At 37.3% G+C, this 11,465-nt stretch overlaps 1 long non-coding RNA gene across 2 annotated transcripts; it reads right to left on the bottom strand.

Annotated features, from left to right (window-relative positions):
- Positions 1-68: 68 nt before the first annotated feature.
- On the bottom strand, positions 69-2,765 carry LOC118163253. 2 transcript variants are annotated; one of them, XR_004748946.1, is made up of 3 exons: positions 2,471-2,765; positions 1,187-1,314; positions 69-875 (listed from the first exon to the last, which is right to left on the bottom strand). It is a non-coding gene; the product is annotated as an uncharacterized LOC118163253 (long non-coding RNA). The 2 variants fall into 2 exon arrangements; XR_004748944.1 differs by lacking the exon at positions 2,471-2,765 and having other exon boundaries at positions 1,187-1,426.
- Between the last annotated feature and the right edge of the window lie 8,700 nt (positions 2,766-11,465).

The following is an 11,465-nucleotide window of genomic DNA, read 5'->3' as shown; positions in this document are numbered from 1 at the left end:
AAAAAAAAAAAAAAAAAAAAAAAAAAAAAAAAAAAAAAAACTTTTCATTTGTATGTGTGAAAAATTTCCACTTATATGTGTATATACTTAAGAGTGAAAGCTGACAAACAGCTGTGTAAAAACATGCAAGCAGCTGACATGCAGTAAAAGCAGAGACACACTGTAATTATTTAGTAGTCACAGTGAGCATTTTCATGCTTCTTTTGGTGTGTTTGTACAGAAGCTGCAATATCACCACTTCCTAGTTTAACTACCCAGTTGTAGCAACAATGACTAAGGAAGCTATTATCTCTGCCATGCTTTTGTTAACCTGGAGCTAGCTAATAAGCCAGTTTAATCTTATTTTGTGTAGCTTTCTATAGTCAATAGTTAAAGATCCAGTTTGCCAGATAGATAACAACTTGATAAACATACAAACTGACCCCTGATGTAGCCAACATGAGAAGGCACATATCTGCCACATGGATTCCACATTTATTAAATTGTTCAAATATCTATTGCTGATGAAAAAAATCTTGTTTTGAAAAGACAGGCTTTTATTTCTGTAAATCACAGTTCTAGACATTTTTATTACTATTTGAAAATTCTAGGGTCCTTGTTCTGCCTGACTGCCCTGTTTCCTTTTACACTGCTTTTCCTGCTTACAAAATGTTATTCCAAATAAACTGTAAGAAAATACCGTTTATATCTCTGCATAGTCTACTGCCTTCAACTTCAAGAGATTTGGATCAGTTTGTGTGTTATGAACCAAAGGTTTTGTCCTTTGTTTCCAGTTGCATTTAGATTAAATATCATCAGCTGTGTGAATACTTGTTTCTTTCTTTTTTGTCTCAAGATTTTTTTTTCCCCTCTCCAGCAGTGAAAAAACTCTTTACCTGTAAATACATACAGCAAATTCAGATTAAAGTGCACTGCTGCTTTCAATCTAAAAAGCTCAAGACATTTTTTTATCTGAATATTAGGGGCTATCATCAACTCTTTGTCTTAAAATTTCATGCCCCAGTTACGATCAGATACCCCAGTTAGAGATCACTCAGCCTAAATGAGATGGTGCTGTTGATGGTGTTGGGATGCTTCTTGATTTTAGAACTCACTTTCTACGTTAATCCACATCTCCAAAGCATGCCTTAAAGCTTTTCTTTCTTCTCTAAGGGCACCAAATAAAATGAAGCTTCCCTTTTCTTACCTGGGCTCTTAGCCAAAATTTAGAGGCAAATGGATTGTTTCTGTTACCAAGGAGAAACTGTTGATGGTATCAGACATCTGTGAAGTAGTTCCTTTTCCTTTAAAACAGCATACAAAGTCTTGCTTTTCCTGAAAACATACAGAAAAAAAATAGAATCTCTAGAGGCAGTTTCCTCCGGTTTATAAATCCCAGATTATTACTAAACCAATAAATGGCCAAAAAGCCCATCACATACACACCAATTTTTAATTTATTTATTTCAGAGCCATACTGCTAGTTCTCCCGTGGTTGTAACTGGCACTTTCTTGATCTCTCCAGCACTCTGAAGCTGTTTTTTTTTTGTTGTTGTTGATTTTTTATATTAAAAAAACAAAAACAAACAAACAAAAAAAGACTATTTCTCACACCATTCCCCTCAAGAACAGTACTACCTACAGAAACTGTTCCATCCACTTGTGTCAACAAATGGAGGTTGCCAGTTTTCTGCAGTTATTAGTACATATACGAGAACAGTTTCTTATGTGTACCCCAAGGAGTAGCAGATACTACACTTCCTTTCATTGGGATTGCACTCAATCTCTATAAATACATTTCTGAAGGTTTTTTGTTGTTGTTGTTTGGTTGTTTTTTTTTTTTACACAAAAAGATGGCAAAATTATTTGAGATGCATGTTTCCTCTGGCCTAAAGCCATTTGCATTTTAGACAAGAAGAGAAGGATTTTTAGCATTTCCCTGTCATAAGCGCCAGAAACTTCATACACTACCATTAAGACTGCATGTTCACTGAATCCACAGGTGAGAATGATTTGTATGTGATTTACAGCTTTGTCCCCTTATAACTTTTCTCTCATATTTCAAGAACACAAATAGTTTCCTCAAACTTTCTAGAGATAACATATTTAAATTTGCTAATTCTAAGTTATCACTCCTAGTATGTTTAATGAACACCTTTTTATCCAATGACATTTAATTTGGAGATACATCATAATTTTTAAATACATGCTTCCAAGCAACACATCTCTTCCAGCTCATCACACATGGATGAAACAGAAATTACAGCACTATAACTAAACTACATATTGCTAATGCCTAGCTGCTTGCAGCAATAGCATCTATCACTAAGTGATAGTGTCTATCGCTTAGTCAGCTGAACATACATTTCAACCATTTAAACTGTACTTATTTTCTGTAGTAAATGTCAGATAATAAGAGGTTTTGGAATCTTGGTCAGACAATCAAAGACCTGCAGCTACTCATGAAATACCTAGATGCATTAATTATGACCCTGGAAAAGACTTCAGCCAACTCATGTTATTGCATCAAGGGAGAGAAAGCAAGATCAATTATAAAAACTTTGCTTCTCCAACTTGGACCAAAGTACCCTAAGTAATACAGTGAAGAAGTGATGAACACAGCATTTGATTAGGTGTTACTTAACATGCAACAAAGTGTGACTTCACTGAATCATTGTTTGATCATTTAACTCAATGGGTCCTCTTACCACTTTCTCTAAGACACATGGCACTGTTGTAAGAATTAGGTACACGGATTTTATGACATTTCTAATTCTAAAATGAGTTTAGTTTTTGATAAATAATAATATATCAAGCAGAATAGCATAGGCAGAAATTCTTAGGAAGTGGAAGCAGGGACATGTAACCTGGGAATATTATAACCAGGTGTATAGGAATGGGATCAGGAAAGCTAAGGCACATTTGCAGCTGAATTTGGCAAGGAAAGTGAAGAACATTAAGACAGGTTTCTTACAGGTACATTGGTCAGAAAAGAAAAAAAAAAAAAAAAAAAAAAAAGAAAAAAAGAAGAAATGTTTTGTCAATAGTTTAGCCACTGAGGTCTACCTCTGTAGCTTCTAAAGGAAACCATCCAAGCAGTCCATAAGAGTTGTAACTGTGTCCATATCCAAGTGAACCTTCATTACATTTCTCAGTTTAGGTGCAGACACAGAGAACAGTATGCCTCCTTGTAAGCTGCCAGATGCAGGAAAGTGAAAGAATGAGAATTTCTCTCTGCATTAAAAGCAGTTATTCAGAATCATTCTATCTTTGTAAATGTTTCCACATGTGAAATCAGACTGTTTTCTATTGAACTTATAAGCATTGCACTGTCAGCTGCAACACTGACCAAATGACATGACTTGGCTAAACTCAAGTCTGAACACTCCAGAATATATGTCCCACTGGCAGTGTGCTTATGGGACCTCTGTACTTTAGATAATCCTCTGCATTCCCATAGATGCTAAAATTTTCAGGAAAGAGAAATGAGCATCATGTGGAAAGTGCCAAGAGCAGGCTGCTTTTGATTTACTCCTCTCCTCATCTTCCTTTCTGACTCCTGTCTGGATAACAGTTGCAGTCCCAGATGATGTACTATTGGTGCTTTGCTTAACAGCACTCTGTCAAATGCTCTGAAACGACAGGAGAGCCGTCTGCGGCAATTGTGAACAGATGATCCATGGCAGAATGTTCACTCATGAGGCTGCCAGTGCAAACTAGACAAATGAACCATGTGCCCATTCAGTTCTTACTTTTGCTTATGTTTATACTTTACTTTCGTGATGTTTATTTTATGTTCTGATGCAGCCAGATGCAGGTGTAAGATGGCTACGATATACAGGGACTTCCCTCCCGACTAATTATCCCCTTGCTTGTTTTTGTTCTTCCTTCACAAGTTCTCTATGCTCTCTTATTAACGGATTATCAAATACATTATGTATATGTATAAATTCAATGCAAGCTGTGGCTGGCTACGCTAATAAATAAAACTTTTTGAAGTCCCCAGAAAAAGCGATTTGATAAATGTTTTTTCACAGGAGTGCTAAACAGCGGTAAGTACACATTTTCCCTCTGAGCAGTCTGAACAAAATAGTTCTAAGCATTATGATTAGACAAGATATTTTCCAGCACAACCTACCAGCTACCCTCCAGCTACCAGAATAATCAGAGAAGGCAGGAAGAAGAACTGCTTGCCTGCAGCCTGACCTTTCACTCAGAGAAAGCCAGAATGAGTCCTGCATATTAAGCCAATTTCAGCTCTGAATCAGCTCTGTTTTTAATGTATATTATTGAACAAAGAAGAGTACCCATTGTTTTAGAGTTTCAGTTTTGTTAAAGGATCTTTGCTGATACAGAAAATCAGGACAGGAAAGCTGTTTGGTATTTTTCCGTTTGAAGTCTGTGCCTTCTGTGTAGACCCAGCTTTGGAACCCTCCTCAGTAAGTTAGTGGTACCACATCATCATTCTTACTTAACCTCAGTTTCCACTGTCTTCCTGTTTCAGTTCAGAGAACACAAGAGCCTTGAAGCTTTATGGTCTAAATAGCTTTAAGACAAAAATGGAATTCACGACCAATAACTTCCTAAGTAGCTTGAATTCCAGAAGCAAAAGAAAATATTTTATTTTTCTTTCTAATCTGAGCCTTTTTTTTTTTTTAATAATAAAAGGGTATCTCCATTCCTACAAAAAAAAAAAAAAAAAAAAAAAAAAAAAATTTTTATTTAATTGGAATTTGTTATTTACAAAAAAAAAAAAAAAAAAAAAAAAAAAAAAAAGATAAATGTTTGTCCAAGTGGTATTTCTCATATACCAGAAAAAAAATATATAAAGACCATTTCAGCCTGAAACCTATCTACACAGCCCAGTATTATGGGTTCACTTTGATTCTAAGAAGTGGGTATATTCCATGTAGTTTGATCACTCAAAGAATTAGAGTGATCTACTTTATTAAAACACTTCAAAACTATGTCTTAGAGGTTAGAAGCAAATTCTTTATTATGAGAGTGGTGAAGCACTGTAACAGGTTGCTCAGAGAAGCTGTGGATGCCCCCTCCCTGGAGGTGCTCAAGGCCAGATTGGATGGGGCTTTGGACAACCTGGTCTGGTGGGAGGTGTCCCGGCCCATGGCAGGGGCAGTAGAACCATGTGATCTTTATGATCACTTCTAACCCAAACCATTTTGTGATTATTGATGCACTCCTTCAAGTTCTTTTTAATTTATAAAAATATGCTTTAAAAATTATCCAATACACCATATGCAAGTCATCTGAGATATTTATGTAGTACTCCCTATGCATTCTTACTAGCTTCCTACCCATCTACCTGTTCTCACAACATCCGGTTAATAAGGTTTAGTTTAGGAAGCTAATTAGCAGGTACACACTTCAGCAGATGCCTAATCATAAAACGTATGTTTCTACTATCAATGTCTGCTAGCAGGTTTTTTTTTGCACTAAGGACTGAAAGAAACGTCTTTCTGGTTAACTTATGGCTGAGCTTCAGTGATATCCATGAAAATACCTACTTCCCTCCTTATCTCGTGTTAAGGTATGTAACTGAGTTTTAGTTCAACTGAAAGGTCAGCAAAGAGTAGGCCTGACCTGACCACAGTCACCTGGCCTGCTGGAGCTTGGGAACTTTCAGCCATTCATGTATGTGAAGCAACTTAAATCAAGTCTACCCCCAGATATAAATTATTCTAGCTTAAGGCTTTTATTTTTTTCTCCCACAGAAATTGTTTCATTTTTCATGGAATAATGCAATATTCATTTGGCTACAGTAAGAGAAACTGTTACCCACTAGCTATAGCATTCACATGAGAAAGAAAAGGGTAAGGCAGGCACCACCTAGACAACTGCATATTTCAGCAGGAGTTGAAAATACTCTTATCTACTATAAAAAATACCTCACAAGATGAGAATGAGTCATCTTCCCCCAACTCTCCTATACCCTTGTAGATCACATTCTTAACAAATAAGGATTTGATTTGCATAGGAAAGAATTTGAGCCCAAGCCTCTCCCATTATATCCTAGTGGCTTTACCAGATTTAACCGTATTTACTGTAATGAGCTTTTTCCTGATGCACTTGGAAGGGCAATTAATCTGACTTTAAGCAAAGATCTGTGAACAAACTTCGGTTCTGAATCCCAAGCAGGTGCAGGTAATATCTCCTGATTTAGACAGGCACCATGATAAGCTATTTCTCTTTTAAAAATCTCATGTTTCAAATTTACTTTTGAGAAGTCTCTTTAGTTTCTTTAGATACACATAACTGATTCTAGTTTCTTGAGATTTGCATGACAGAGAGAAGAAAAATTTGGCAAAGTTATGGTGACTGAAATAAGGTGGTACTATGTTAAAAGCCTTTTTCCCACCTCTGTATTTAGTATTTCCTACTCCCTTGGCAAAAAAAAAGTATAAATTATTAAAACATGTAAAACTCCTTTCAGACTTAAAAATATACATTACTTTATGAATACTTGTTCTACAAAAAAAATCCACACATGAATTTCCCAAAGACTCAGGGCATCTGAAACAGAAGATTATTACTGAATTGCTTGTGACTCTCACCTGCAGTCCTTTTACAGGTAATGTTATTGACATCAATAGGCTTAGCCCAATGAAGGAACAGAAGAATATAAAGTGGAATTTGAATTTTAAAGCAGGTATCACAACATATTGTAGAAGTGTTATGTGAGAAACCACTTAAAATTTATGAAATGCAAACCCTCATAGAAGAGGGTTTTCTTTCACTTCATTTAAGTTACTACAGCTTTCCAAAAGCAACACTAGCTCAAAAAGTAGAAATATATTAAGAACTATTATATACCATATTTCTGCATCTGTTGGCGTCAACATCTGATTTTGTTTTCTAAGTTAAATTTGTTTGTAACAGTGACTCATTAAGACCAAATAAGAATCTACAAAACATTAAAAAATCCTAAATCTAAAATGATGAGCAAAAATCTGTTGGTTTTGTTCAATAGTTAGAGCTTTTTTTTTTTTTTTTTTTTTTTTTTTTTCCAGACACTGTAACTGCTATAAAAAAATCCTAAAAGTGACTGCTTTACAACCACTAACCTCCTTAAACTAAAAATATACCCGTTTTGAAAAAAAACATTTCCTGCTATTAACTCATCATTATTTACTTTTTTTTCTTTACAGAGGCAAGTTACTGCAGGTCAGATAAGGATCATAGCACTCATTAAATATGTTTGATGGTGACATTACCACATTCAGGATCAAAATTTCAATCACTTGCATTATACCAAGCATTGTCCTAATGAGTAGCATCCTTTCATTTTAGCACATCAAAAGGCAGCATTTTCATTCCATGCTGTCTGTCCCAAAGAGTTAGCCACTGGCAACTTTTGGGACAGTAGTACATCACATCAATAACAGTTAAAAGTCCTTATCTGTTGAACTCAGTGCAGCCCTTGGAGAGTTCCTGATGAAGTATACATCAAAATTTTGTTCTCACTCTTCCCGTGCAGCATCAGAATAGCACCTAACTCAGCATTAATTTAAAAAGCAACATGCTCACAATTTATGGCCAGGGCAGAGGAGGTTAATTTGAAATTAGCAAACCAATCTACTTTACCTAGGAATAAATATCTGATGTTCCTAGAAAAAGAAATTGTTCTGCATTAATCCTGACACATCATTGCATCTCAATATTTTACTTCTGTGTAAATGAATCATCAGAGATTCAGAAATCTGTTTTATCACTGAATAGCTAGTTTGCTATTTCTAGATCACTTTATGAAAAATAACTAATTGATCACAGTTTAAGAAGATAACGTCAGTTTTTAACATTTGTGCGTTACTTTTGCTCATAAATTAAAACAGCATATTTTTTTTCCACCCAACTTTTGGCCTTTTTTTTTTTTTTTTTTTTTTTAATGCTTAACAATTTAACCAAGTATTATACTCTCAGAAACTTTTCAAGACAAGAACAAAACCAAAATTTCTACGAATCTCTCCCATGTGATCTCACTGTGTGCTCATTTGAGTTTTCTTTTCAGATATAGTTCAAGTGCGTCTAGTTTTGATTCTCTAAGACAATAAGCATTTTAAACCAATAGGGGGTTACAATTAATAGAGATGTGGTGGGTTAACCTTGGCCAGTCATCCATCCGCTCTCACTCTCACTCTCCCTCCTCAACAGGACAAGGGAATATAAGGCAAAACAACTCAATTTGGAAAAAAAAAAAATAATTTACTGATAATTAAAATAGAGTTGTGTAGTCAGAAACAAACACAAAAAATATTAAAACAACACTCCACCATTCAGGTTCAATTTCACTGCTCCATTTCTGGCTCCTCTACCTCCCCTCCTCTCCAAGCTGCACAGCCAGATGGGAAAGGGGGGTTTATGGTCAATCTGCAGCAGCTCCTCTCTTTTTCCTCCTTCCTACCCACACTTTTCCCCTGCTCCAGTGTGGGTCACAGCATAGGCTGCTGAGTGCACATGTGCTGCAGCATGGTCCTCTCCACAGGCTGCAGGGAAATACCTGCATTGCTACAGGCTGTCCTGCAGGCTGCTCCTTCTTATTTAACCTCAATGCTCACAGAGTTGATTCTCTCACCTTTTTTTTCTTTTTTTTTTCTTTTTTCTTTTTTATTTTTTTTCATGGTTTTGCCCTTCTTAAATACACTTCCCATTGGTACCATCATCTTGGCAGATAGGCTCAGCTGTGCCCTGCAGTGGGGACACTGGAGCTGGCAGGAACCAGTTGGGAGCTGCATGGGCCAGCCCCAGCCTCCCCTCACACAGCTGCCCCTGCACTTCAGTTGTGTCACTCCACCAGCAAGCTGTACATAGTTTTCACATCATGGATGAAACATCATGGATGAAACAGGAACAATTGTGTTACAATCTATTTGCTGTTACCTCTTTTGCTCTTATGTGAAGAATCTAAATACTTAAACACAATATATTGTCCTTACACAGCAAGCATGGGAAAATAAATTATTCACACTCTGAAACTCGGGATGTAAACCCCAAACAAGGATTGCTAGTAGTTTCAGAGCTTACTTTCTTTCACCACACCAGAACACTTCCAGAAAACCAAATAAATAAATAAGCACATTGTCATGAAGAACACTCTCCTTTTATGTTAATTTGTTAAATTATTTAGTGCAGTAACTGCTTAATAAATTACATTGTCTCATCCGTATTGTTCCATATTATAGATACTTCCTCTATCTCTTGTTCCAAATACAGTCATAACTGTCTTGCCTCACCAGAGAGGCTTCAAACAGCTTGCCCCAGTGTCCTGGTGCTCCTGTGTATTTTAGTAATAACAATTGATAGGTGTGGCAGGGCGTGGGACCTCTGCACCAACTCTTGGCAGTCAGCAAGATCACACACCTACCATGGTGTCCACTCAACAGAGACCTCATTCCAAAAAGACTGTGGTGACCCAGATGGAGGGCCTGCCCAGAAAAATGGCTGTTTGGCCTCTGGCTGCAGGGAGTGCCTGAGCCTGCCACTGCCGCGGGAAGAGGGTAGAGGGGAGACCACCTGGGTGCAAAGTGGAATATAGAAGGTTGCACTTAAATACAAGACAAAACTTTTTTACAATGAGGGTAACAGAACACTGGAACAGGCTGCCCAGGGGAGTTATGGAGTCTCCTTCTCTGGAGGCATTCAAACCCTGCCTGGACGCATTCCTGTGTGATGTGATCTAGGTGTCCCTGCTCCAGCAGGGGGACAGGACTAGATGATCTTTCAAGGTCCTTTCCAAATCCCTAACATTCTGTGATTCTGTGATTAGAGTCCTGTACCCCATTGGGCTACTGCAGAGGAAACACAGACGGTCAGCCTGACTTCCAGACAGCAGTTTACCAGCAAACTCAGTAGTTATGATTTAGCTTTCTCACTATACCCATCTTCACACAGACATAATCACTTTTTCATATACATGGGTACAAAAAAGGCCCCTCAACTGACTGTAATGGTTTGACTTCATAATCCGTTTTTTTTTTTTTTTTTTTTTTTTCACTGTCATAATAATCCATGTACATTTTCAGAACTCTTTCTCTGCAAAATTAATTAAATTGCCATTTTTCTGCAGCTATGTACTTAAGTTAACATAACTGAGTTCATGTGCAGTAGCTTGGTAACTCAGGTATCTATCTAAGAGTTTAGAAACAGGCAGTTGGGGAAATACAATGTTAGTATCTAGTTTTTATAGTATTGTCAGTATAATAAGAAAATTGAGATCATGCATACCTCTGGAAACACAGGGTAGCAGACCAGCAGAAAAGGATGGACAACTTTTTAAATTATTAATCTAAAATAACATAGTCTGGGGAGAGCTGAAGCAGTTTCAAAACAAAAACAAATAAACATATAATGTATTTAGTAGACAAAAGCTCAGAGGAACAAATGTTCTTTCTTTCCCACACTCTTCTTTGAGAGACGCCTGCCACCTATCCAGGTCCAGTTACCACTCTGTCGATCAGAATACGAACTCCCACTTACCAACAGACTGCCTGCAAAACCCAGGGAAATGGTGTTTGTAGAACAGATTTTTCCCACAATCTTCTTTTACTTTATGCAGTTGATTTACACGGATCCACAACTTTACCTAGTCTGGGAGCAAGAACATCAAACAGGTAAGCTGCTGTTGGAAATACCATCTTTTTTCTTTTTAAATTCCTGTGGACTCAAGCACCAACGAAAATATTTGTGACCAACATGCTGCCCACAGAGATAGACTGCAGAAACATCAGCAGTGATACAAGTGTTGAACAGAAACTGGAATCCAGTTTTCCAGCTTCTTTTGAGTTCTGAATATCACTGTCTTCCTCAGAGTAAATCTGAATATAAGGTCTGAGTTCTCATCTTTAGGTGAGGATCCTAACATGAGACCAATTAAGGACATCCTGTGCAACAGCTGTTTGCTCTGCTTCCAGTTGAAGCTGTCCCTAACTGCAGAAACACCAAGTATTCCTGGAAGAGAGAGCAGTTCTTCAGGACCGTAGGTAGGTTCCACTGCCAGTCATTTCTCCAGTGTTGTTTTCCTCACATGAAGCATAACATTGTCACAGAAGAGATCAAAAGTGTTTTTTCTAAAATACCTTGTAATCAGAGGCTGAGAAGCAGAAGAGTAAATTAGAGCTGAGTCTTCCAGATGTGTTAGAGTGTTTTTAGCCAGAAGAACTCAAGTGGAAGGATACTGAGCTCCCTGTTCTATCAGTCTTGCTCTGTTTTTCTGTTCTTTGCTTTTTCATGTTAACCCCACACACAAACCACTGAAATACCTAGAGGGAAAAGGGAAAATGCAGTTAAAAAACAAAAACAACAACTAAATTTTTGTTTGTATTCAAGATTTGCAGTCAAGTAAATTGAAAGCAAAAGGGGTGTGGGGTGTGTGGGGGTGTGTGGGGGTGTGTGTGGGGGGGGGCGGGCGGGGGGGGGGAGGGTAAAAGATTTGCAGGATTTCCACAGCCTTCTAAAGCCTTCTGAAAATATCA

This window comes from Oxyura jamaicensis, chromosome 2 (genome assembly GCF_011077185.1).
Source record: "Oxyura jamaicensis isolate SHBP4307 breed ruddy duck chromosome 2, BPBGC_Ojam_1.0, whole genome shotgun sequence".
Taxonomy (NCBI): Eukaryota; Metazoa; Chordata; class Aves; order Anseriformes; family Anatidae; genus Oxyura; species Oxyura jamaicensis.
This window is presented reverse-complemented; position numbering and strand designations above follow the sequence as displayed.